The sequence below is a fragment of the Pygocentrus nattereri genome, chromosome 3, assembly GCF_015220715.1.
Source record: "Pygocentrus nattereri isolate fPygNat1 chromosome 3, fPygNat1.pri, whole genome shotgun sequence".
In the NCBI taxonomy this organism is placed as follows: domain Eukaryota; kingdom Metazoa; phylum Chordata; class Actinopteri; order Characiformes; family Serrasalmidae; genus Pygocentrus; species Pygocentrus nattereri.
The window spans coordinates 45,282,890-45,310,679 of record NC_051213.1 but is presented as its reverse complement, the minus strand read 5'-3'; the positions used below and the strand labels follow the sequence as shown (position 1 = coordinate 45,310,679).

At 41.9% G+C, this 27,790-nt stretch overlaps 1 protein-coding gene across 4 annotated transcripts in view; it reads left to right on the top strand.

Annotated features, from left to right (window-relative positions):
* The first annotated feature begins 8,478 nt into the window (after positions 1–8,478).
* The window catches only part of LOC108413126, a 205,492-nt gene continuing 186,180 nt past the window's right edge, over positions 8,479–27,790 (top strand). For 2 of the 4 annotated variants that reach the window (XM_037537373.1, XM_037537372.1), the window contains exon 1: positions 8,879–9,331. The gene's annotated coding sequence lies outside the window, so the exon portion shown is untranslated. Of the gene's footprint in view, positions 9,332–27,790 lie in introns of all 4 variants that reach the window. The other 2 variants (XM_037537375.1, XR_005130139.1) reach the window with 2 other exon arrangements.

Genomic DNA, 27,790 nt, shown 5'->3' with positions numbered 1-27,790 from the left:
TCTGCCATGTTGAATGTTATAAACTTTCACTATGATGTGATGCAGATGCAGAACTGACTTAAACTTTCCGATAGGGAATGTAATCGGATACAGGGATTTACATGGATATTATTCTTCTAATTAATTTATTATTTACAGGACTACCCACCTCATTCAATCAGATAGAAATTGTATTCCAAATGGCCGCAATCGGACTAGACTATTCCGATTGAGGTGTTCACATGGACGTCTTCTATTCCGATTGAGCTATTAGTCGGATTATTATCGGATTATCAGGCTGCAAGTTAATGTAGCTAGTGTTGGAGGCTAATTTAGCTGAAATTCTGAAAATCTCGGTAAAGTCTCTCTTTATGCAGACGATCTGCTGCTGTACCTTCGAGATCCTCTGGAAACAATCCCGGGAGCAGAATCTATTTTGAAAGTATTTGGATCTTTTTCAGGATACAAGTAAAATTTTCAGAAGAGCGAATGCTTCCTGATGAATCAGGCAGCCTGTTGCCTGCCTCAGGCTGCTATTCCTTTTCGTCTATCATTTGATGGCTTTAGATATTTAGGCATTAACATTACCCAAAATATGTCCTCCATTGTGCAGGCAAACTTCCCCCCTTTGGTTGCAGCTTATTTCCAAAGATGGAATAGTCTTCCACTTTCACTGGCCGGTAGAGTTCAATGTGTGAAAATGAACATCTTACCTACATTTTTATTTTTGTTTCAATGCCTTCCTGTTTTCCCATCCAAATCCTTTTTAAAGAAGTTGACAAAACTATTTCTAGTTTTATATGGTCAGGGAGGGTTCCTCGGATCAGGAGATCTGTTCTGCAGAAACCTAGAGCTGATGGTGGTTTAGCACTCCCTAATATTTTCTATTATTATTTGGCTGTTAATGTGCAGAAGACTTGCTTTTGGCTACACTCCCCAGGTACGGATTGGTGTAGAGCAGAGTCCCTGTCCTGTAATACTACCTCCTTGCCTGCTTTGGTCTTTTCAACTCTTCCCCTGCCCCGAGAGCCATATTCGGACAATCCTGTGTTCTTGTCAACCCTGAGAATTTGGGCGCAGTTTAGAGGGTTGACTCAATCCCTTAATTAAGTTTGAAATTTAAGCCCCCCCCACAAATTTTTTCAGCTACCTACAAGTTCGCTACTGCGCCCAAACTCTTTTTGCTTCTTCTTTCCGTTACAAACCTGAGGATAAATGCTGGGAGGGGTTTGCAATTTAAAACCAGGCGGAAAAGGCCTAATATAAAAATATATGACTATATTATTGTTCATTCGGAGGCTGATTTCAAGCTCAAGGCCAAATGGGAGGCTGATTTAGGGAAGGAGCTGGATGTTGATTGGTGGTCGAGAGCCTTGTCAAGGGCCAACTCCTCCTCATCATGTGCTAGACTTGGCCTGATGCAGTTGAAGTTAGTCCATAGGGCATATTATACTAAGGCCAGACTGGCAAAAATCTATTCAAGTACTGATGCGGCATGTCTGCGGTGTGACTCGGATCTGGCTGACTTAATGCACATGTTCTGGTCGTGCAAAAAACAAGATAAGTTCTGGGGTCACTGAGGTCACTCCTGCGTGTGCGGATAGAGCTTTAGCCTTTACTCTATTGCTTGCTAGATCGAGGAAGTTGGAAGTCGGCGGCCCCACCGTCATATTCATTGTGGTTAAAGGATGTGATTTCCTTTCTTAGCCTGGAAAAGATTGTTTGGCCTTAGGAGTTCTGTTCATATATTCTGTGAGACATGGCAGCCTTTCATTACTTATTTTGAAAGTCTTACTGAGTTGGCGGTCGAGGGGGCGGGGGAGGAGGAGGTTTGATTTATTTATTTATTTATCTTTAATATATACTGTTTCTACCAATAGTGTTATTTATGTACTTGTTTATTTAAATTCGGTATGTTGTATGTATTTGTCCATTTTGCATTTTTTGAAGCACAATAAATTGAAGATGTATACTACATTATTTTTCCCACAAACACGTTAGCATAGCCATGGGTAAGCCTGCATAGGCCTGAACCTACCCAGGTCGATCTCAGGAGTACCTAGTCAAATAGGGACAGGAATTTATTAAGGTCTTTTTAAGATGACATTTGATTGGTTTCCTTTAAAGCTGTCATTACAGCCAAAAAATCATTACACCTTCAGGGGAAGCTCTGCCTCAGGCCCTTTGTCACTGATTAGCAACTGTTGCTACCCACCACTGCCGCAAGCCTTCATTATCAGTGTGGTGTTTGAATTTGAAGCTCCAGTTGAGGTCAAATGTTTTTTATGTTACCTAGGGAGCGTGAAAAAGTGAGATCCTACCCCTGATAGTGTTGTTTTCTATACATTTAAAAAACATTGTATATAAAAAAAAGTTACTTTTGGTCTTACAATGCTTTTTTTTAAACTAACATTACAAACGTGTCAAAGTCAGTGCTTTAATGCATCGAGTCATCAAATGTAAGATGTAAATGGTCCATAAACATTTTATATGAGAAAACATGTACTTTACTCTTCTGCATGTTTGTGCATCTCAGTTTGATTATGTCGTCTTCATTGGGTCAGATCGTTGTAGCAGTGGGGTTTAGCCTAGGATGCTTCAAGTTTAGGTTTTTAAGTTTGTCATGTTGTTATTTCTTGTCTTTCCGTACATCTCAGTCTGATTTAAACTGTTATGTTTTCTTCATTGGGCAGAAGTGGACGCATGCTTTATTGTGAGGGGTGTTGCAATGTTGGTTGTGTTTATGTGAATCCAGCATTCTGGTAATTGGATGTTATCTACAAAGTTGGCCTACTCACTTTTTCACAGACCAGCCCAAAATGTCTTTCTGAAGAACACACTGGAAGGCAGATTGTAGCGGTGGCAAGTAGTTTATTGATTTCATTTAAATAATTTTTAAAATCACAGAAGAGTCTCATTCCACACAAGATTCCCATGATCTTTGTACATGCTCACGCGTCCTTCGTCCCTCTCCCTATCCTTCTTACACTTTCGCTCATCATGTGTGGACATTTTACATGCAGGAAAAAGGCTGAAGCAGATAAAAATGATCGTCTCTGTCCGAAGAAAAACAAGCATCTCCAAAACGGTAACTTTACAGGAGAACGCCAAAACGTTTGTTACTTTTAATAAAGTCAAGGTGAGAATATTTTGTTCCAAATAATTTTAGAGCATTGCTATTAGACCCTTTATCATGAAATTTTCACACAGCGTAAAGGACAAAAGACAGCCACTGTGTTCAAATGATGCCGAAAACTAAAAATGAATAAAAACGGAGATGCGTGTTTTTCTTTGGACAGCAACGATACACATTTGATAAAAATCCATAGTCCACCTATGGGTCAGAAGAATGTATCCCTTCATAAAATATACATATATAATCATAAGCCCTATTGGAGCTGGATTAGTTTACCTAGAGAGGTGCTGTGATTTGAGTTGTTACTGATAATAGCTGTGATTTGAATGCAGTATGAAACTGCAATGTCTGTAGTTATTACAGCCTTCTCCAGAGTGAATTACCTTCTATAGTTTGCTAAACTCAGAGCTCCTCAGTAATAGTAGTCCTGCTCGAATCCATGTCACAGTAATGTAATAACAAAAATAAGGTGATAGAAAACGGTGCCTCCCTTTTTGTTCTCTCTTTGTGAGCTGAAGACAAAGCTAACAGCTAAAAGGAGCTTGTTTTGACGCTTAATCCTCAAGGTCATGACAAGACTACTGAAATCCACAACAATTCTGTATGTATTCCGTCCTATTTACTATGATGATGCACCATCATTTTGCCATTGATAACAAGCATCACTTCACACCAAGTCTCCTCCCTCACCCAGTGTCACATTGTTTTCTTCGTTGTGGCTATATTTGCCTTTTAGCCGCACATCCTGTTGTGATTGGTTGCAAGTTTGACAGCTGTAGCACAACGTCAAGGTAAACATCTGCACGATGAGGTTTCAATCTGGGCTATTTGGGGTAATTTGGGTAAATTTTACAATTGAGAACAAATTATGTTACTGGAGCTTCTCTAAAAAACTAATCCAGCTTGATTAAGGCTATATATTGCTGTTGTCGGGAGAAAACCTCGTATCTCCAAAATGGTAACTTTACAGGAGAAGGCAAAAACCTACTTTACTTTTAATGTAAGTCAATGGAACCAGAATTTTTTCCAAGTCATTTTTGGTTGTTTCTTTTGGTCCATTAATCATGAACTTTACACACAATGTGAAGGACCACAGGTATTTTCAAATTATGCCAAAAACTGAAAAACATTAAAAATGGAGATACAAGGTTTTCTTCCAACAACAGCGATGTGTGTGTGTGTGTGTGTGTGTGTGTGTGTGTGTGTGTATGTATATATATATATATATATATATATATATATATATATATATATATATATATATATATATATATATATCTCACACACACACAGTATTGCAATAATAATAATAATAATAATGCCTTATGTTATACATAATATAGTTAAAAACATTATTAAGCATTTCTAGTATTTGTGTATAATAAAGTGTAGATTTTCACCGTATCTACATCTTCAATCTATATATATAATCGTATATAATGATATCAATATAACAATACAGAGGAATTATCACTATATATATATATATATATATATATATATATATATATATATATATATACACACACACACATACACACATAATAAGGCATTATTGTGGAATCGTTCATCCGATTGATGACGATGTCCATCGCTGCTCTTTTCTTTGTCCTCTTTGTGGTTCAGCATTCCTCTGGAAAGACACAATACATTCATTTACTTCAGCTTATAGTAAGAACAGCAAGGGACTGTTCACAGAATTTGCAAGAATTCATCACAGGTGGGCTTGAGAACCGAAGCCAAAGTCACTCCTGAGCTGTTTTCTAAAGCATGCTACCATGTTAGCACATTAGCAGGCGCACATCTCTGAGCGTTTGTTATGAACACAGAGTGAAACTTCCTTTTAGTTGTATTGCAGAACCAAAAGTAGCTTTTGGCTTGTTTTGACTACACATTTTAATTACAGAGTAAAAAACAAGTCCTAGAACTTTCGCAGAGGCCACAGTTTAGGTTTTATTTTTCCCAGATGTTAAATTCAGCAAATAAACAGTAACTGTGCATTAAAACGTGCAGAAATGTGTTCTCTGTATAGGATGCTTTCAAATATAACCTCGTAAACTAGTAAACAGTCATTTGTTTTAGTCCATTCATCATGAAATTTACACACACTATACAGAACAACAGGTATTTTCAAATTGTCAAAAACTAAACAACATAAAAAAATTTAGATTTTGTTCTGACAGCAGTGATTATATGTGTGTGTGTGTGTGTGTGTGTGTGTGTGTGTGTGTGTGTGTGTGTGTGTGTGTGTGTGTTCAGACTGCTGCCCATTGTGTTGGATTGTCAATGCAAGAAGAAATGCCAGCACAGGCTTCCAGTATCCGTAGTTTCAGGTGCTGCACATCTCGTATCTTCACGGCATAGACAACTGCCTTCAGATACCCCCAAAGATAAAAGTCTAAGGGGGTCAGATCGGGAGACCCTGGGGGCCATGCAACTGGCCCATGACGACCAATCCACTTTGGAAGCTGGAAGATACCGGATACTGAAAGCCTGTGTCAGCATTTCTTCTGCGATGTTGCTCTCAATGTGTGAAGAGTGGGAGAAGAGGGCTGCATTGACAATCCAACACAATGGGCAGCACTTTGAACAGATTTTATAAGTAGTTAGAAACTTGTAAATAACTCATGAAAGAATAAAGTTACGTTAAAACCAAGCACACCATTGTTTTTCTTGTGAAATTCTCAGTAAGTTTTATATATATATATATATATATATATATATATATATATATATATATATATATATATATATATATATATACACATATATACATACACACACACACACACATATATATTTTTGTGTGTATGTGTGTGTGCGCGTGCGTGCATAAACACTATATATATCGCTTTTGGATCAAAACCTCGTATCTCAAAAATGTTAACTTTACAGGAGAGGGTAAAAACTTACTCTACTGTTAATGTAAGTCAATGGAACCAGATGTTTTTCCAAGTAATTTTAGATGATTTCTGCTGGTCCATTCATCATGAAATTTACACACAATATATAGGAATACAGGTACTTTCCAGTCATGTCAAAAACTAAAACAAACGACAAAAACAAAGATACGAGGTTTTGTTCTGACAACATTTTATTTATATATATATATATATATATATATATATATGTGTGTGTGTGTGTGTGTGTGTGTGTGTGTGTGTGTGTGTACATACACAAACACAGGGGTGGGCAATATGACAATATTTTATAGGTTTCCATGACATTTTTCTTATCGTTCTTGCTTTTCTGAGCATACTGTACATACTGCCAATAAAAACTCACAATAACTGAAACTGCAAATTTTATTACATTGAGGGCATAAAGATTCCTGTTTAATTCACAGAGTGTGAAATGCTGAATAAGAACTATTGCGTTCATAGTTTTTGTTGGCAGTTTTTAAGCCTCACATTTCAGGCATATTTTGTCTGTTTATTATATATATTCCATAGTATGTATATCCACCACCACCTATATGCATACCTCAAAAGGTGAGCAGCCACATGATGCTGACCGTAACCAGCCACCCTGGAAAGAGGAGCATTTCGTTTTATTGAAACAGTCCTGCACTTCTTCTGTTTCACCTCAGTAATATGAGGCCATCTCATAACAATGACAAGAAGAGACGACAAGCACTTTCAGACTTGAACAGACTCACCGAAGGCCACTGTGTGCTTGTGAGCGCCTGAGGACGATCCTAAAGGACAAAGAAAACAACAGTATGAGCATCAGCACCTTTGAGAGCATCTGAAAAGAGAAATTCTGAAAACATGACTGGTTTTAAAGGCAGATTAAATACAGTAAGAGATCAATAAACTGGGTCGTGAGTATAGAGCTTTTCAGTCGGCAGCTGTGGCAGAAGAACAGCTACGTGGAACCTGGCATCAGCCAGAAATGAACCCAATACCATTCGCCAGACGTGTAGTCTGATCTTCAGAGTCTGACCAAGCTGGACTGAGCCATAAAACTGACCCAATATCAGGTTCAGCTCAGTTTTGTCAGTTTTCCCAGATCAGTATTAATGTTGTTTTGTTCCAGCCGGTCTGTGAAGCTTCTTACAGCCCGTTTATTTTGGTGAATGGTGTCGGGGTTCATTTCTGGCTGATTCCAGGTTCCACATAGCTGTTCTTCTGCCACAGCTGCCGACTGAAAAGCTGCTCAGGAAGTTCTTGGTTAATAAGCTGAAGTAAAAACCAGTGCAGAGTGTTGGGTGCCTGTTGGTACTTAGTAAATCTGCCACAAAGCCTTTCTACTTACATTTCTGAACTCTTCTGTCTGACACACAGTCCTCGTTCTCGGAAGCACATAATCCAGGGATTTTGTGTTAGTGAACTAATGCGTTTTAGTTTAGGTTTAGAAGGATTAAGGCGTAAAACCATTTAAGTGTCTGGCTGCAACAGCGTCCACTCCACAGCTAATCTAGGCATAAATATCTGATTCTTCACTAAAACCACAAACCTGAAAAAAAGTCTTTTTTGCTTACAGGACATTTTTTTCCTTTGAGGCCCACTCAAAATATTAGTCAGCTCTGAAACTGTTCTCACACCGTTTCGCACGCATCTACACTGAAGAGATGCTCGTGCACCTTCAGAGTCCTTTGGCGCCCAGAGTCTTTTTGGACTGATGTGACCGCCATGAGATTTCAAGTTTACATTTTTGTATGTAGTTCTTTGTTGTGTGTTTTCTAAATAAGCCAGTATTTATGTAATCATTTCTGAAAGGACTCTTTAAGAGTAACTGTTATTATAAGCAGCTGATCGTGAACACTGCTGTATTTAGCAACCTGCATGTGTCCTACAGGTGAGAATATCAAGATAAATAAGTCCACCTGGTGCTATTCATATACTGTGTCACAGTAATAAGCCATGTAATGAAGAATCAGCACAGTTCTAAAACTTTCTGCTGTGAATTGATTTTCTGAATAGAAACGATCAAAAATAAGTAAAAAACAGGCGTTTGGAAAAATTTTGATCAAAACAAAATTGGACGGATGGATGGATGGATGTCCAGTTTCTAAACCCCTTACTAAACAACCTTCGAAGACCATCAAAGCAGGTAAAAGTGGTCCAAATCGGATTTTTCTGTTTGGCTGTTCACACTGTCTTTTAAATCTGGTCTGAATGCGACATCATTCTGAACAGATCCCGGTCCACTTCTTTGGTTCGGGTCCTCGGATTGTTTAAACTGTTCTCTGGCGCTCCTCCGGCCGCGCTCGGGTTCCTCCGGCCGCGCTCGGGCTCCTCCGGCCGCGCTCGGGCTCCCCCGGCCGCGCTCGGGCTCCCCCGGCCGCGCTCGGGCTCCTCCGGCCGCGCTCGGGCTCCCCCGGCCGCGCTCGGTTGCGCTCGGCCGTTTCGTTCGAAACCTCTCTGCGATGAGCCTCCGCTATTTTCTGGTACAGAAACATCAGCCTAAATGTTTATGACTCTTAGCAGCGTGAGTTGGACTGACGTAAAAGTCTTATCAATTCCGATCTGGCTGTTCAGACTGAGTCGCACTGCCGCAGATCAGATACACATCGGATTTCATTCCCACATATGAAAGCGTCTCAAATTGGAATTAAAATGTCAGATTAAACGCGTTTTTGCCGTTCACACTGACACACAGGCGCACATCTGCGTCACATACGAGGAAAAAAAATCCGATTTGGGCCACTTTTACCTGCTCCGTAAACCGAACCTTAGTGCAAGTTAGTCCTGATGCCCAACAGAACCGTCTCCGCCTCAACACTCCTCCACCAATCGGCGAACTGCTTGTGAATTCGGTCGCCCTACTGTCCAATCACAGCGCAGGAGCCCCGAAACGCGGGCTGCGTCTCAAATGGCTCTCTGCTCCCTAAGCAGGCAGCCTCTTGCGATGCACTCGATCTTTCGGTCGCAGTGCCGTGTGCAGAGTTGTTTACCCCTGTCAGCTGGGAACCCTGACGCTCTAACTACCATCCAGCAAGAAAACTGGGAATAACTGAGCTACTTTAACTCATTTGTTGATATTTTCGCGTAAACCGTGCTGGGAATGATTGTTTATCTCGTTCTCTGCTCGCTGTTTTTGCATAGTGTTATGTAAGACCCGTTTTGTGGGTCATTTGCACATTTCAGATACAGGTTTTACGCCAAAACGGACAAGATTTGATTCGTTTTTCTGTGGATTACTCCGTTTTCTGGGGAGCATCTCTGCGGGTGTGGATTAGTAGCCTTTTCACGAGATACTACGCTTAATAAGGTAAGATAAGCGCTGTGGACGTTTTGATGTGGTTGCTTTCTGACCTGCTTTAGCAGAAGCGAGTGTTTTTGCAGCCCTCCGTCTCTATACTGTATCTCAGGCAATCTCAGGTTGCCAGATTGCCTCTGTAGGCAGAATAGCAAATGAATAGCAATAATCCTGCAAGCACAACTGCGGAGCCCTGCTGATGACATCATGTATAAATAAAACCAATACGTGGCCACGACGTAGTAAGCCGTGAGAACAAGATCCTAACGCGTGGCCACGGCTTAGTAAGATTTGAGAATGAGATAATTAAGCCGTGACCACAGCTTAATAAGGCATGATCACGGTCCCAAGCCTCACTAAGTTGTGGCCACAACTTAATTATCTCGTTCACATGCCTTACTAAGCCGTGCCCAGGCATCAGGAGCTCGTTCCAAACTTTTGTTTATATGGGATGACACCAGCAGGGCTCTGTGCAGAGCTACTCCTCATCCGCATTTTAATACTTGTTTACCTTTCTACGCTCAGTGTTGCAGTTTTCCAGAACTCTGGACAGTCAGTATTGCACTGCATCAGTAATGAACGGGATAAATTAAGCACTGATGTCTATAATGAACCACACAGATGGACGAGGCAACGGCCTCTTCTCAGCAGAAGTGGCTAAAATGTGTGTCAGTATCACGTTTTGGTAACTGACTGGTAAAATTTCAGTAATGCGGTTTATTAAATAAATATTAAATACCGGCCAAAATAGTCACAAAGCAGCCTAAATTTCCCAACCAACCCTGGGAATCTGCCCAATCTGGCAACCCTGCAGGACCTTGGCAGTGCTAGAGCTGGAAATTGGTCCAGAAAGCATCGGTTTGAGAATCGAGAGGCGACGCCAAAGTTTAAGACCTTCAGACACAGTAAAGCGAGCGAGACGTTCTGTGGTGAATGACTGAAGTCCCGCTGTATTTTACTTCAGATAAAGCGAAAAACCTAATAAATAAACGTGAGACGTGCAATGACAACTGGCTTAAAACTAAACAACACTGCCAAAACATCGCCCACCTGAAGGAGCTGACCGAGGAGGAGCGGGTACAGCTTAGCCGCTCATACATACAGCTTAGCAGCTCATACGACAAATAAAATCCCTTAAAGCTCAAACCGTGTCTTCACCTCTGTTGAATATGACCGTTAGAAAGCCCGGTTCAGTCAGGGCTTGTGTTGTAGTTAACCGGCTGCACCGATGAATCTGCATCCCGTTGCTGATTCTGAAGCCCCTTCAGAAGGGGAGCTAGTGCCCTCACAACGCCCCCAAATCAGAATCAGACCTAATGAGCATCTCTGTCCATCATCACATGAATGTAAACACATCAAGACCCTTCCGACAGTTTCAGGAGCTGTAAGCCTGCTTGTGCACGAGACGCATTAAACGGCGTGTATCTGCTAAATTTCTCTCATGAAACGAATAAAATGTGATTCTAAAATAGGACTTTTTTTTTCCCCCCGGAGTGGAAACTGTAGAAGCAGTTATTGTAGTTAGTTTGGTTGGTTAGTGTAGTGGGTAACATCTCTGCCTTCTACGCTGTAGACTGGGGCTCAACCCCCACCTGGTCAAACACCCTACACTATACCAATAAGGGTCTTTGGGCAAGACTCCTAACACCACCTTGGCCTACCTGTGTAGCAATAATCAAATTGTAAGTCGCTCTGGATAAGAGCGTCTGCCAAATACTGTAAATGTAGAAGCAGTCTGGCAACCCTGAGCTCCTGGCATGCTCAGATGCTGAGATATAATGTGGCCAGTGCAAAAGGGCTTATTTTACCCCTCCTTACCTGACTGTGACTTCGCTCCTGTTGTTGCGCCTGGACCTGCAACAACACAACACACACATTAAAGTCGTTAGACGAGTGAACGTTCGAGCCGTTTACCAACTGAACACTGGTTTTAAAAAGCCTGTATCCTACATTCTTCTCATAGTCCATCTTTTCCCCTCGGTTCCACTTTCTATCAAGCTTCTCGGACATTTCATGTGGTGTTATGCAGTGTGTGTGAAGCAGCCCTCAGTATCTTGGGGGGGGGTGTCCCATGTTGGCTGGCTACTCCAATCAATGGATTTGTTTTGGCCAGACTGCACGGACATTATGGCAATTATAGGAATGACCTGTTTGCTTCTAGCTGCATTAAAGAGGAGAAATCATGACTGCTCAAACCTCACAGGCAGTCAGAGGACTTCCTGTGCATTTTTCAGGGTGTTAACTAAGCAGAATAACAGCTGTTCTTTAATTACCACATCCTTTCACAGCAACTGAGCGTATCAGGTACAGAAATTGAACCTCTGATAACCTCAGCCAGTTGGAACTGAAACCCCTGTAGCTACTGAATAATAATCCCTAGTTTGTAAGAAGTCTTAAGGATTTTAGGGGGTTAAACATGTGATACAATGTTTAGGGCTCAGGTGTTCATAACAGTGTTCTGCCCGATGGAACTGGCTCCAGCACCCCCCACGACCCTGAGGGAGAAGTGGCTTAGAAAGTGTGTGTGTGTGTGTGTGTGTGTGTGTGTTCATAACAGTCAAACAAGTGTCAGTATCTGTTATGACTGATGTTTCGTTATGAACCTCGGCAGTACAGTCAGACTTTCTGCGCTGGCCAGGATTCACCGAACAGATAAAATGCAGCGTCTGGACGTCGCTGTGACTTTTTACATCCAAGCTAAGAATCATAACAGGATGAGTCACGATGCGAGACGGGGACCGAGGCTGCACAGTACACCATGTGGTGATCATTACTCTCATGTTGGCCTGCAGTACTGATACTGCAGAAAGCAGCAATAAGCAAATGAGCCTCAAAATGTTTCTGACTGTGTTACTGTAAGTACAGATGGCATGATGTCAGCACTGAAAGCGACCGATATAGATGGGCTCATTTTTCTCAAAAACAAGTGGAGCACTTCACTATTGCGCTCAACTCACTCCAACACTCTGCCACCCCACAGTAAAAGCTGCTACTGAACATTTTCACTCTCACACTTTCTATTGGATTATTTATCTGGAATATTCTAATATTCTGTACGAAGAAGAAAAGATTAAGACAGGTTTCTTTTTAACACCTGAATGGATAAAACCATGAAATTATTCTTCTTATTATTATGACATAATGTTGCACTTGCACAATTCTTGCTGCGTTTTGCCTTTAATCTGTATTTATTTTCGCCGACCTCCTTTCTTCATTTTTATTAGGCTATTTTAATTGGAATAAGCACTTTAACTGCCCCTGTGTACGAAATGTGTTCTACAAATAAACTTGCTTGGTTTTTCCTTACTAATTTCATTATTAGTGTTGTTTTGTTGTTGTTACTACTAACTATTATTATTGTTGTGGTGTAGATTACAAATACTGTAATTACTGTCAATATGCATTACTGAGCATATTCCTATTCATGCTGCCTTTCTAAAACTTCTTTGAAATCCTATAAGGTAATGGAAAAATAACTTGTTGGCAACTTCCAACAACTTGTTGCTGGAAAGCGATATCAGTGTCACAAAGGCAGATATTCCAGTGAAAACATATTTCTGAAAGAAGACGTGCGCTGTGCAGCCTCAGTGGAGTCACGATGAAAAATAAAAAAAAGAAATAATGCAAACGAAAAAAGCAAACTCACATGAGCACCGCAGCTTCTCATGAAACTGCAATATAAAAGAGACAGTCACACACAGAAAACACAGAAAGGCAACTAACACAGAGTTACTAAAGTTGAAGGGGAATTCCACACGTTTTCCAAATTTCTGCGCAGTGACGATGTAAACGGGCTGAAAAAGTCATTTAGAGTGGTTTGGTGTGAAAAGCTCCATTCTGGAAAAATGGACCAAGTCAGAATTGTTCACAGTGGTGGTGGTAGGAACCAGACATCCGCCTCTAGAAGCTCCCACCAAAAAAAATTTTCCATAAATTTTCCATAAAATCTTCCAGTTTTTGACATAATTTGAAAGTTACTCTTTTACTCTTTACATTGTTTGTAAATTTTTATTATGAATGGCCTAAAAGAAATTACCCAAAATGACATGGGAAAAAAAAAAATTACAAGTAAAGTATGTTTTTTCCTTCTCCTGTAAAATGACTATTTTGGAGATACAAGGTTTTGTCCCGACCGCAGCGATATATTATATATATATATATAGAATTAATCTAGAAAACTCTCATTATTAGACCTCATGTAGTCAAGGCAGTAAATAGTAAAGTGAAGTAATTTATTTTACAATGACTCAAAAATATCTATTAAACTTATTGGACCTCACAATATCAAACCTACTGACACTACAAGGCTTACTGTGGTAAACAATGAAGTAATTTATTTAATAATGATAGTAGTAGCCCAATAAATCTGACATAAAATACATTTGAAAAGAAATGGTTATTAATATACTACCCGAGGTCTGAGAGTTTTTTTGAGAGAGTTTTTAGGAAAGTTTTGAGTAGATTTTAAAACCTATTTTTTTCATACAGCCCACTTTGTCAGGTTTTCCACTATTTTACCATCATCAACATTGCATATTAAACCACTGAAATTATTATTTTTATTGAAATCTGTGGAATTCAACTTTAATTTCATGCCTATAGTCATCACAACAAGCAAACTAATTATACCAGCCATGAGATACATACATCACTGTCGGGGCAACTAAGATGGAAGATCAGCGCGGCAGGGCAGATGTTCATGAAGACTGTTCCTGCGGTGGCCGAGGTGACCGGAGGAATAAAGCCTTCGGTAGAGACCACGACCACGTCCTGATGAAACGATAAAAAGAGAAAACAATGGCAATAAAGAAAAGAGGTGAAACATGAGAAATGTAGACAAAGCTATTTATAATATCAGTGGATTTAAAGGAGCAGTGGATTTAAAGGAGCTTTCCATGCAGAGACAAGTACAGTATGTAGCTCAGCTAAAAACAGTAGCAGCATTTTTAATCGATGACAGTACGTCACACAGTGGACCACATAAGGAGTCTAATAGAGAGGCGAATAGCTCCAGTGAGACACTAAAGAAGCAAACTTGTCTGAGCTGGGAAAGAGGTTAAGGGAGGTCAGAAGAAATCAGCATTTACATCAATACTCCAAACAGCGTCGCAGGTGGGGTCACTCATCACGGTGGTGATGCGCGATGGCAGGTCAAAGCGGACCTGGCCACTGTCGAGTTTCCCGAAACACTGGGATTCAGCAGGGGCGGCCAGAGCCAGGGTGACCATGCACAGTAGGAGGATGACAGCTGAGAGAGAAGAAACACACATTAGGGGCGCGAGGTAGAATAAAATAGTAATAATGATTATTATCACAGTTATTCAGCCAATTCAGGAACACAATAGTTTCATTATGCTAGATTATAAACATAAACAGAAAGGGGTTGTTAATGAAACTGCACTGTAATACAGTCACACTGAATTGTCTGTGGGGAAATGTGGTTATTAGAGCTAAGCCTTACATGGAAAAACAAGACAAACACACAATTTCAATGCTAATTTCTGCTCATTTGACCATATATTCCCTGGCCATTAATTAAAGAGACAAATCGAAGCCACGAAGCTTGTAACAGACACCGTATGTATATATGAAAGTCCTGGCTTTGAGCTGCTGACTGAACGACTGACTGAATTGGAGTGTTTTCTGTTGGCTGTTTCAGGATTTCAACCCTTTTGTTTCCAACCAAAGCTTCACAAGGAAACGAGAGTCTTGCTGTAAGAGGACAGCCTGCCAACAGTATCGGGTAGATCACTTCAGCAAAGTAAACGAAGTACGCCACTGAAAATGTAATCTGATTACATTTCCCATAAAACCACGCAGAACTACTGTTATCAGTCAGAGTCACACAGCAATTATACACTTTATTGGGCCACTCCATAGAGTCATAATAGGCTCACTATTGATTTGGCCTCAAAGAGGGTGCAATCTGATTAGGCCTCTTTTCAAATGTGTCCTGCTTTGATTTTTATGTTTACATGAAAGTCGTAGTACGTGTGGAACGTGCAGAACCTTAACACACTACCTGAGGTATCTCTGGCTGAGAATACAAAAGGCAAGACCTCCAAGACAAATAATAGTGATAAAAATGGCACCGACGTTGCCAAAGGTACCGACAAGCTCGCTATACAGCACTCCAGTCAGTCTGTGAATCGGAAGAGGAAACCACAAGATGAGCCCAGAAGCTGATAACGAGCTGTGCGAGCTTCATTCAGAGTGGTCTGGTGCGAAATCGTTCACAGTGGTGGTGATAGGATCCAGACGTCTGAATGAACAACTAAGCAAACTGAATTTAGCCTGAATACAATTCAGACGGGCTGTGAATTGGGTTACAGACTGACTGGAACAAAACCACATTCAGGTTAAGCTGGTCAATGTTGAAAAAGCTGAGCTGAACCTGATATTGTCACAGTTTTGTGGCTCTATGTGCGAAACGAAAGGGTACTACTTTTTATGGTGGAAGGAATTAGCAATACTCAAGCACATCAGTTCATAGTTGATAGTTCAGGGCTTCTTAGATTGAAGTGTTAGCATTAGCAATGTATAGACTTTGTGATATGCTTTGCAATCCAGTAAAATGCACTGGTGAATCGGTATTGTCTTATTGATAACGGCATGCACTGTTTCGACCACAATAATGTGAATTTCGTGGATGACCTGAATACCTTGATTCATCGAAACAGAGGTCATTTCCATCGATTTTAAAAGGTGTGGTAACAGATACAACAGCCTGTTTAATTCTAAGGGATTAAAATGAATGGAAATGAAACAACACAAGCATTAGAAGTGGACTTCAAGGGGGGGGAACAACACAAGAAAATGTGTAGAATATGCAGCAAAATTCATAAAGTTCAAAAATGTCTCTTTTTATAAGAGATTTTTACGTCAACTTGAATCTCTGGAAAAATCCAACAGTACAGATTCTTTGAATAAAATGAAAATGAAGCAGGGAAAAGTGAATCTCTAGGCACTGAAATTCATACCAGACTACTCTGCCCACAGCTTATTACATTTGTTTAAGCAATAAACCGAGCGGTGGTTAAACCTGCCCACAACTATTCTGAATGAATAGAATGAGCACACAGCAGAGTAGAGCGCACTCAATGCCTAATAGAGTCAAACTGCGGTTTCCATAAAACAAGAATACCCACATTTATAACGCACCCTTAACTTTCATTGACCGATTGACATAATTACCCAATGTGCTATAAATACTAAATAGATAAAGAACTGAATACACAATTGGAGACTTTTATAGCCATCTGAATAAACAGGGTGATTCAAAAAGACTTCAAAAAGATTTATTTCACTTGTTAATCATTACAGATCAGTGCAGTAAACTGTAAATGCTTTAAATGCGCATAAAGTTTATTATCTGATTGTAAAAGTGCTCAATATGAACCTCCTCCAGCGCCGCAGTCAAATTCATCCCATACGTGATTGAGCCTGTCGGGTGTCGCTGCACTCACGGCTCTTTCGGTGGGATCATCCAGTGTTGGGGAAACAGCCACACATTCTCTGAGCTGTTGGAGCTTCACTGCGCACAAAAATCACGTTGCACAGTTGTGACGGATTCACTCTTATTGAAGTGGAGAACGATTTCTGCTCAGGGCTCGCATCTCCTCGCAGACTGACGGGAGCCGTCTCCCGCTGACGGTCAGAAACTCTATGACCCCCTCTTATAATTGGTATGCGATTGGTTCCTATGGCGCCACACGGTTATAAAAATATTTCGCTTTGAAATCGGATTCATCTTTTTTTCTAATCACCCTGTACTTACTGCTCTGTTATGAAACCACTGAAGCGGACGAGAAATGCAAAATTCAATTATTTAAAATTAAGCGTGTTCGTCTTGAAATCTCAGGCTTACTACATACTAAGGCTGATTACTCAGGAACTAAGCAATGTAAACTGGCTGAGCTGTTCCTGCGTTACAGAAACGTGTAATAATTCTGGGCCTGCCGTTGGGCCCTGGCCTGGGGAATTCCATCAATTCTTTGCAATTTCTGAATAACGCAGTCCTTGAGACGTAAACAGAGTGATCATAGTGGTTTGACATGAAATGGTTCGTTGTAGAGAAACTTGCTGACTCAAATTTCTTTACAATGGTGCTGAATGGAACCAGAGGTCAGATCGTCTACAACTCAAATATATCAATTTTATTTGCTATCCAAAACCACCAGTGAAACTACACGTCTCTGGAGTTTTCATACATAATGTTGATGGTAACAGTGTAAAAATCTGAAAAACGTGTACAACCAATGGGGCATTTCTTCTTTGAAAAGCTAGTAAGCTTTAAAACGGGGCTATCAATCTGAAACCGCGCAATCACTCCACTGACCCCCACAAGAAGAACTGAACGGCTAACGTTTCAGGACCGAATCACATTCGTTCGTTTTTCCTTCCGTTATCTGATCCAAGAATAGTCACCCAAATCTTTTCTGTAAATACCACAATCTCAGCATAAAACCACATCCAGGTCTTCGTTAAGGTCGAGCAGGCTTATCAGTGAGGTCTAGATCAAAGGCTGACTGACTGCGAACCAAACATGAACAACAACGGAAAAAAAAAGGGTTAAAACTGGCGTCCTGCTCGTTCCGTGAAGACATTAATGAAGACCCAGCTATGGCATGTGGGTGCACTCATACAAAGAATTTGGGTGACTAATGACTTCTGTGGTTAATGACGTTAGCTGTGTAGCTCCAGCACTAAATACGGAGTGACTATTCTGACTATTAAAACAAAAAACTTTCCGATCGGTCTGTCAGGTAGCAATACGTTGGTTGCCCCAAGTTGACCCATTGCACTCTATGCTTTTATTATTCAGTTATGAATCTGAAATCTTAATATTCTCTAACTACTGTTCAGTGACCCTTATTAGTCCCACAACTGGGAAATTTCACCTCCGCATCTGACCCATCTGTGCAGACACCACATACACACTAGTGAACACACACACACACACACACACCCACCGGGGCCAGTGACCACACTTGGGAGCGGTGGGCAGCCCTATCCACGGCACCCGGGGAGCAATTGGGGGTTAGGTGTCTTGCTCAAGGACACCTCAGTCTTGTACTCTCAGCTCAGGGGATCGAACCAGCAACCTTTCGGTCACAGCGCTGGTTCCCTAACCTCCAGCACACGGCTGCCCCAACGACTTACTATGAATTACTCAGTAACAACAGAAAGAGAAGTGCATTTATGAGACTCGGGTTATCAAACACGGACCCACATGTGGGCCCTTCCAGTGGAATCTGATTGTGAAGATGTAGACAAAGTCAGAGCGGTTTGGTGTGAAACGCTCAGTTGTAGAGAAACTTAAATCAGAATTCATGTTCACAGTGGTGGTGATGATAAGAACCAATTGTCTGAGGAGCAAGTTTTAAAGCTCCCTCACATACAGTTATAACATGAAACGGTTATGAACGCACTGCCTGATGCCTGAGACACTATTTGATAGCTTAAGACAAGTTTGCCATAAAACACATGCTTTCAGATTCCCCACTATTTTACCATCATTAACATTACATAGAAAAACATCCCAATCATTTCACACCAACCCTCTCCGTATGACTCTGTTTACATCCAAACCACTGAATTCGCCTTTAATTTGATGGATACAGTCGCTACAGCGTGCCAGCTATCTATCACTCTGATGTGGCAGTGCTGGGTAGTACTTTACAGTAATCTAATCGTCAGATTTAAGGGAATCAGGTGGTTATATCGATGAGCAGGAAATCCCCAGCAGGCTGGCTCTGATTGTAAAAGAAATTGAATGCCTTCAGTGGTGCTGCCTCGAGAAGCTGTTCTCTCCTTATAAACGCTTCACTCCCCTCAGCTGACCTTGGTCAGAAACCCCGCTATAAACGCTGATGCAACAGAACAGGATTATTGCATTAGACACTGATGAGTTACATCTGGACACACTAGTACAGGAAGACTGCCTGGCATTGGTCATCATGCAGTCCAAGACTTTTACCAGGGCTGACCTGTTAAGTAGTCCGTAAGAGCAACACAGAGAGAGGGAAACTGTTACACGCCGAGACGACTTGGATTTCAGGTTGTGGCGCAGTGGCAGACCGATATGGCCCACATTCTTCTCTGACATCCAGCTGAGTAAGTTCTGCTCTGTTACTAGGCAACGCACATTTTGGCAAGCTTGCAAAATGATGCCACTTCCCCTCACATCGTCTGATCTTCGCCACCATTCACAAACACCACCCCCATCACGCCACTAGGAAGGAGTCAATTGTCTCAAGCATACACGTTTTGGAAATACCCAGAATGTGTTGCAGGTTGGAGAACCCTCCCCCACAACATCCAAACACTGGCAGATGATGCAACTCAGTTTCTGAGATATCAACACCTCATCAACATCATTAAATTCAGATTTTTTTTCCATAGGAATGAGTGGGGTGAAAAACTGCATGACCTACTTCTTCACATCTCACGGCAGGACCCTGAGCACAGATTGTGTCCTTATGACTCATCTGTTTGTCATTTTTTCCACCCCATTTGTTTTTTTAATCCCTCGAGTCTCATTCATTCACCACCACACAAACTCTACTACTTCGCTGCCCAACAGCTACCAAACTACAGGCGCTCAATAAGGGTAGGACCTCAAACTCTGCCGCACAGCCATACCAACCTGCACTCGTCTATGTCATTTTTTCATCTCTCGTTCCTCCCAGAGACGCATTAATTTTCGCCCAAACCCCAGGCCTGTTTTTTCCTTTGCTCAACAGACACCAAAATGCATGTACTCATCAGGGCAGGTCCCCAAGCTCTAATCCACAGTCTTACTGACCCGCACTCCTCTATGTGTCATTGTTCATCCCTCGTTCTTCCCATAGAGTCCCATTCATTTTCACCCCCAACACTAGACATATACTGTCCTTTGATTGACATCCACCAGGTCCCCAAGCTCCAATCCACAGCCACACTGACCAACATTCCTCTATGTGTCATTTTTTCATCCCTCATTCCTCCCATTCATTTTCGACAACATGTAGCTACCACTTGGCAACTAAATAAACACCCCATACACCATGGCAACCGCATAGCAGCAATTTAGCAACTGCATAGGATACCAAAACAACTGCCTAGCAACACCTTATCAACCAGCTGGGGTACCACAGTAACCACCTAGCAACAACCTAGCAGGAACCGGGAATTCAAATGCAACCTTCAGGAAATGCACGTTTCTAGTTTATAATGCTATGATAAAATATTGTCATTTTAAAAAACTCCTATCTGTAAGCTTCAGAGTATAAAGTCTGTGTGTGCAGGAGTAAGGGTGGATAAACATTCAAAGAATGGCCTATCCTGACCGTTTCCTGACCATTAAGTACTGTAAAATGGCAAAAAAGCATTCACATTTTTCCAAAACAGCCAGTATATACAGTTTGACACAACTGATCTCAAGGTCTTTAGATGTTTTAGAGATTTGGTGAGTTTAACATTTTTGTGTCGTGGGCGTTGTGTACAAAATCATAAGATAGAGACAGAGAGAGGGCGTATTAAAAGCCTGACCGGTGGATTGTTTGGCTGATAATACTGACCAATATTAGCATGCTGCAATATTATCTGTATTGGCAAATAATATCAGCGATAAATAGAACTTTCTTTTGGTTGTGGAGCCACTTGGATTCGAAATCAATGATGGGGCAAAACCTCAAACAGCTTTTTCCGCTAAAACAGCCCAATGTGAGGCACTCGCTGTTCACCTATAGGACAGCAATATAGGCCGAACTGTGAGTCTGAACACCATCACACACATTACAAAACTAAGAAGAACAAAGGTTACAAATAGCAGCCCACAGCGCAACGTCTTCTGGGTAGCACTGGGACGATAATACACTATATAAACTGCTGTTGTTTAAGAAGTTTGGCCATGAAGAACTGACAGTCATATCAGTCAGTGAAGCATTTGTCTAACTAAAATTGTTGGGGTATAAAATTAAAATCTAAAATCGAAACATATCGCCGGTGTCGGAAGAAAACCTTGCATCTCCACTTTTGTCGTTTTTTTAATTTCGTCATAATTTGAACAAGTCTTTACATTACGTGTCAATTTCATGACGAATGGACCAAAAGAAACGGCCCAAAATTACCTGGAAAAAATTCTGGTTCCATTGACTTCCATTAAAAGTAAATATTTTTCTTCTCCCAAAGTTACCGTTTTGGAGATATCGGTATCGATTTTTAGGATGGTGTGATGTAACGCACTGGAGGTGCTTATGTGACAAGCACTGCTATGCTAACAGGATATCGAGAGGCTGAGGGCGTATTTCAAAGGCCTGTGTTTTGAAATAGGTAAATACAAAGCTTGGTCTAACAGGCTCGTCTACGTCACTTAAACAACAGTTAAGAGTCATGGAGATCATTATAAAAATATCAGTCGGTCACTCGTTCGAGGTCGGTCACTGGTTGAACTCCTCGATGTGGCGACTTGCACAAGTTGAACGAGCTCAAAAAACACTTTTGTGCGATGTTTGAACCAAACTGACTGATTTCAATGACCCTGAAACGTTACCTGGCTTTGAAACATTCACTGGGTTTGTGGTTTGGGGTTTGTTACTCTCTCTCCGAGCCAAAAAGAGAAAACCCTGGACTTGTATGAGCGGAAATAACTGTTCCGTGGCCGCTGAGTGGACACACCATCCTATAAAGCCGTATCGGATGGCATTTCAGCCTTCAACAAGTCAGATACCTTGAAGCGGTCGATGCAAGAACGCAAGACTACACAAAAAACGTTTCTTTTGTTTCAGGACCGCTTCTCCGCCACACACCTGACGTTAATGTAACCGTATGGAATCATCTTCAACTCTGTCCATAGCAGATTAAACACAGGGCGCTTCACCTTATCAGCCCATTTCATGACTTTCCTACCCATTATAGACGAATGTCACGCAGCATCAAACAAGACGGCACTTCATTTCCAACACCGAACCCACCAGTCTCGGCCAGTATCGATCAACTGCAAAGCTTTAAAATGAACTAGATTTATTTGAAGCACTGCACTCAAATGATGTTCTCAAAGTGGGCTGTCATGCTCAGACACTCTACTTCTCCTCAGGAGTAACCACATGGCTAACATTACATTAGATGACACTACATTTATGCCATTTCTCCACAATGGCCTACAATTTATCCCTCCAAATCTCTGGCTTATTACACACCAAATCTTATTATTCAATGCAAACAGGCTGACCTAATAATATAACCGTGCACCCGCTGGTGAGCCCCAGGCGTTAAATTAGATGACATGGGTTCACAGTCGCAGCGTCAGAAGTCTTGGTCAAGCCCTCTCATGTTAGTATAATAGGCTTTGTCTATTAAGAAAAACCACCTTCACTAAGAAAGAAGCAGGAACCCAAATGGGGAAATTCCACCTCTGGGGTGCCACAGCCCTTCTGTAGCTGTGTCGTCACTTTCTAGTTGCCAAGTCTTGCTGCCACACCCTGTGGACCACACACACTTTTGCCAAAACGGCACTACACAGGTGCTCGGAATAATGAAGGGAATATTAATGTTGCTACAACATTCCTGCACACTGAGTTGACACTATAAGACAGGCAACCTCACCAAAACACACCAAGCTTGGTCTTGTGGGGTTTTTAAGTGCTACCGTTTGAGGAGCTGATGTGACATAATAGAGGTGAAGCACATTAGTTTGGCTTCACACAAAGTCTTTTAAAACACCCATCTGTGCCGGGAGCTCGGTCAACAGCCCTGCACGTCCTAGCGTACAACAGGAGTGGACGATACGGCAAAAAGGTCGAAAATTGTGATGCTTTTCGCACGGTTTCAGGCTGGAGCAGATGGGAAACGTACATTTAAAACTACAGTGAAAAACGCGGTGAATACAGTGATTTTATTCAATGCTTTTCACGGCACTAAATCCAGTGAAACAGGACTAATTACACTCTCTTTGCAATAAAACATGCAGTTTGTAGACGATATCCATAATAGACCCAGTATAGAAAAGCACATTATGGTGTAATTTATCACATTAATGATTTCGGACATGCTGCCCACCCCCAGGACCCATAACCACGGGACAGAATGTCCAGGGTTTGGAGCGTGTTTGCTCACCACAGGGTGTGAATATTATTAGTATTATTATTTTTTATGCCATTCATTTTCCACAATGACACAAACTCATCCCATGTTTGAGCAAGTCAGCAGCCTGCATAAGGACACGAAACGTGGCGATCCACACCAGGGTTTCCCAACCAGTGGGCTGCGGGAAGCACCTTGGATCTACACGGAGGGGGGCCAGTGATCTGTAGTGGGCCTACAGATCAGTCAAAGTGGAAAAATAGTTGACTTAACAATAAAACAGCATATTAAATGTCTTCAGAGAGGCAGCAACGTTAATACAAGTCCTGCAGTAGCAGCGCTTTGGCTTATTGCCCTTTGCCAGAAAAACCTGACCTTTTAGGCGTCCACTCTGCTGATGGTAGTTTTGATTTCATATGGGCTTTCCTGCTTTCTAGTGAAGAACAGGTGGGCCTTGAGGTGGAAAAGCTAGAGAACCTCTGCTCTCCACTGCATATGCAGGTGTTTTCTCTGGGAAAAAATGCCTTTCAGCAGAGCAGGTGACCTGTCATTACTAAGGCTGCCCACTTCCCTTTCTCTGAAGAGGAGGAGGTGCTGAGGTGTTATCTCCAGGAATTAAGTGTAGCCGCTCACATGCTTTACATTAGCCCAAGTACAGATACAGTGCAAGTTTCAGGCACTTGTTCCACCCCGAAGCGAAGCCTCCAGGAAACCCGAGCCAGTCTCTGCTCACGAGGAAAACAACAAACCTACGTCGAGAGTCAACAGCCGTTTTCGTGCTCTAGCTCACAGTGCCCGAATAATAAAGCGGGTTTGCTGTCGTCCTGGCGTTCGTAGTGTCCTGAGAAAACCAAAGGAACAGGACGAGGCTATTCGACGACGTCTTGGTCGAATTTGGCCGTTCCACCTTAAATAGCGCAGCAGTTCCAGCGGTGGCGCTGAGGCGCAGCAATGTAACCGCGGCGCATTTAAGGTGGAACGGCCAAATTCGAACGTAAGAAGAGACGCGGCACAAATATAGTTCAAGTAGCACAAGTATAGAAACACGTCTTACCGAAATGTACTTGAGTCTTGTTCCGTGCCATGATTTCAATCGCAGAGCTTTTAGAAACCGCTCAGACTTTAACTCGCCTGCAACTCAGTGTCTACTATCACAGCGCCGAGCGTATGAAGCGCTGCGCTGTCAGAGGACTGCCTATACTGGGTTCCAGTAAATGACGTAGTAAGCCCCGCCCATGCCCCGCCCCCCGCTTGACCTGCCCAGCCACTGGAGGAATGATTATAAGTATGAATTGATTATTGTTTAGTTTATGTAAAATTAATTTTAATATATATATATATATATACATAATGAACGTGCTATATATTGAATGAATGATATATGATATATATAACATGGTATATACATCATTTTGTTCATACCCTGAGTGTATATGTACACTATAAGGAAAAAGTGTTGGGACAGTGTTGCCCCCCTTTGTAGCTGTAACAGCTTCCGCTCTTCTGCGAATTTGTCTACAAGATTTCGGAATGTGTCTGTGGGAATTCTTTGTCTGTTCATCCAGCAGAGCATTTGTGAGGTCAGGCAGTGACGTTGGATGAAAATGCCTGGCTCGCAAATTCCATTTTAGTTCACCCCAAAGGTGTTTGGTGAGGTTGAGGTCAGGCCTCTGTGAGGGCCAGTCAAGTTCTTCCACACCAAACTCACCCAGGCTTGCCTTATGGGCCTTGCTTTGTGCACTGGGGCTCAGTCATGCTGGAACAAAGAAGGTTCTTCCCCAAACTGGTCCCACAAAGTTGTTCAAAATGTCTTGGTCTGCTGAAGCGTTAAGATTTCCTTTCACTGGAACAAAGGAGCCGAGACCAACCCCTGAAAAATCACCCCACAGCATTATCCCTCCTCCACCAAACTTTAGAGTTTTCGAAATGTAGTCATGTTCTCCTGGCATTCACCACAGCTAGACTTGTCCATCAGACTGACATTTTTAGGTTTATTCCCTGTAGGGTTACCTTGTTTTAACAACAACAACAAAAAATAAAAATCAGATGTTCAAGTAACACCAGTAGGCTTCTTATAGGTTAACAATAGCTTTTTAATTTGGGATCTCTTTTCACTTTTTAACAATCGAAGTAAAGTCAGAAATATTATTATTGTGCAAAATAGCAAAAAACTGAATATATAAACTTAGGTCAACATTGCCTGGCAAAAACGGCTTGGCTTCTTATTCGGCAGCTTTTTCTCAAATTTCCCGTTCTGGCGTAGAAGGAGCAGCAGTTACATTCTGGCACCAATACTGAATGTAGCTGCTGTCCCACTTAAGAGGGAACACAAATTCGAAAAGGAGGCAACTTCAGCTCTGTCCACGTTCTGAAGTCATTTGTCTCATACATGTGTCCCGCATTCATGCTGTATACCAGCCTCCGGCCATCAGACACTGCTGGAATATGGAAAATATCACAGTCATTCACGCTTCAGTTCCAGCTGCTCTACGGTTTATTTCGTGCACAAGGCCTCAACCATGGTGTCATCCTCACGCAGGACAAGACAAAATACCGCAATCACACTGGTGTCCACATTAGGCTAAGCCTAACCCCAAAAGACTGGCTAGTCCTATAAGTCAAGTGCCTTGAAAACAAAGTGGACCACTTTAGATGCAGTGGTCTCGACAGCAGGAGGTGATTGAGAGTGTGCTGTGTTTTTACGTTCATTTGAAATGTGAGTGTAACATCCCTGACTCAGCCATTCAGCTAAGCAGGATAACATTAGCATGGTTTGCACTGTTTGTACTGCCCTTATTATTAGCATACCAGTACTGCATTTATGACTCCTTTATGAGAAAGTACTTCAAACCAGAAATTGCTAAATATGGCTGGTTTGTTTGTGTGAGCTGGAGGGCAGGATTCCGGTCAATTTAGCTCTGATCTTACTGGAAATCTGTGCACAGTCACGTGAAGATTCATTCGTTTTCCTGCCACTTCTGTTGCGAAACTCTGGTGTGAAATGTCGTAATGACTCGTGAATTGATTTTGATCACAGAGATTGTTGGAGAGTCAAAGTAATATTTTAAAAGTAAAATTTTAAACATGATGTATGAGGTCTAATCACGTACAATTAAGTATAAAAAGGTATGTTAAGGTCAGCTACCATTTCAGTCAGGTTGTTTGCTAGAACAATAAGGAGACCCACTCTGTTCTTTGACCTGGCACGAGGCTCGAGACCGGCGGAGAGAGATGCCGAGCAAAGGCTTGTTTGGTTTTAATTAGTCTCACAGGGCCAGACGGGATCTCTGGGCACGTCTGGGGACAACTTGCTCATCTTATGGTTACATTTATGCTCTAGCAATAGACTTGTTGTCTGTCGGACAGTGTTGACATGGGCACCATTGCCCCCTACTTTGAGCTCCACCTTCACAAATTGTTGAAATTTAGCCGAACATTTGTCATGAGTGTCCCCAGGCCTTCTCACATCTGGCCCCACGAGACAAGTTCCAAATCAGAGACAGTTCCATGATGCTTGCTCGCTTTTTCACTACAACATTTGACCTGTAAGTCATTTAGGCCATGCCATTAAAATCTGGATGTTGTATACACAGTTGTAACCGTGTTTGTGATCACAAGGCATTCGGGTCTAGCTGTCCTGATACCAGAATCTTTCCAACCATCAAACTGTGAGCCTGTTTCCACCTTTGCTTCATGCCTGGATTGTATCCGGATTCAATCCAGCCAGATTCCATTCACGCTTTTCATTGAAATGTGTCCCCAGTTTTCTTTCACTTACCTTCTCCCAAAGAATCCTCAAGCGTGGTTTGGCAACTTTAATGAGCCCAAGAGGCTGAGCAAGAAGGCCTTTGATGGCTTCCGAGTGGTGCAACCCTCTAAGTGTGGCCCTGTCATCAGGAGATTGTGAGCCCCGGCCAGCGTCGACCTACCCACCCAGTCACCCACCCACCTAATTTTCCTCTCTTGGACTCCTGGCCACCTGGCAGAGGAAAATTGGTCTCACTCTCTCTGGATGGGTCACTGGGTGGGTAGGATAACCCTCCCTCTCCTCCTAGCACTCAGCATGATGCTAGCCAGCACACGTGCTTGTGAGCTGATGTAACAGGACTAGCAGTTAGAGTTCGCCTCCAAGTACATTCACCTGTTGTGGTGGCACTTCACGCTCGGATTTCACCTGACCACTTGGTAAGCTAGGTGTAAACAAACCCAGGATGCACAGCAGCTGCCAGAAGATATGCCAACATCTGTTTTCTTTGTTTGGTTATTATAGCTGTGGGCACGTATGTTTTAATAAAAAAAACTGTGGACTCAAATGCACAGGGCATGAGGAAAAAAAAATTTGCGAAAAAAAAAAGATTAGTTAGAAGTACTTAGAGAAGAGGTCACTAATAGGCGGACCGTGGTCCG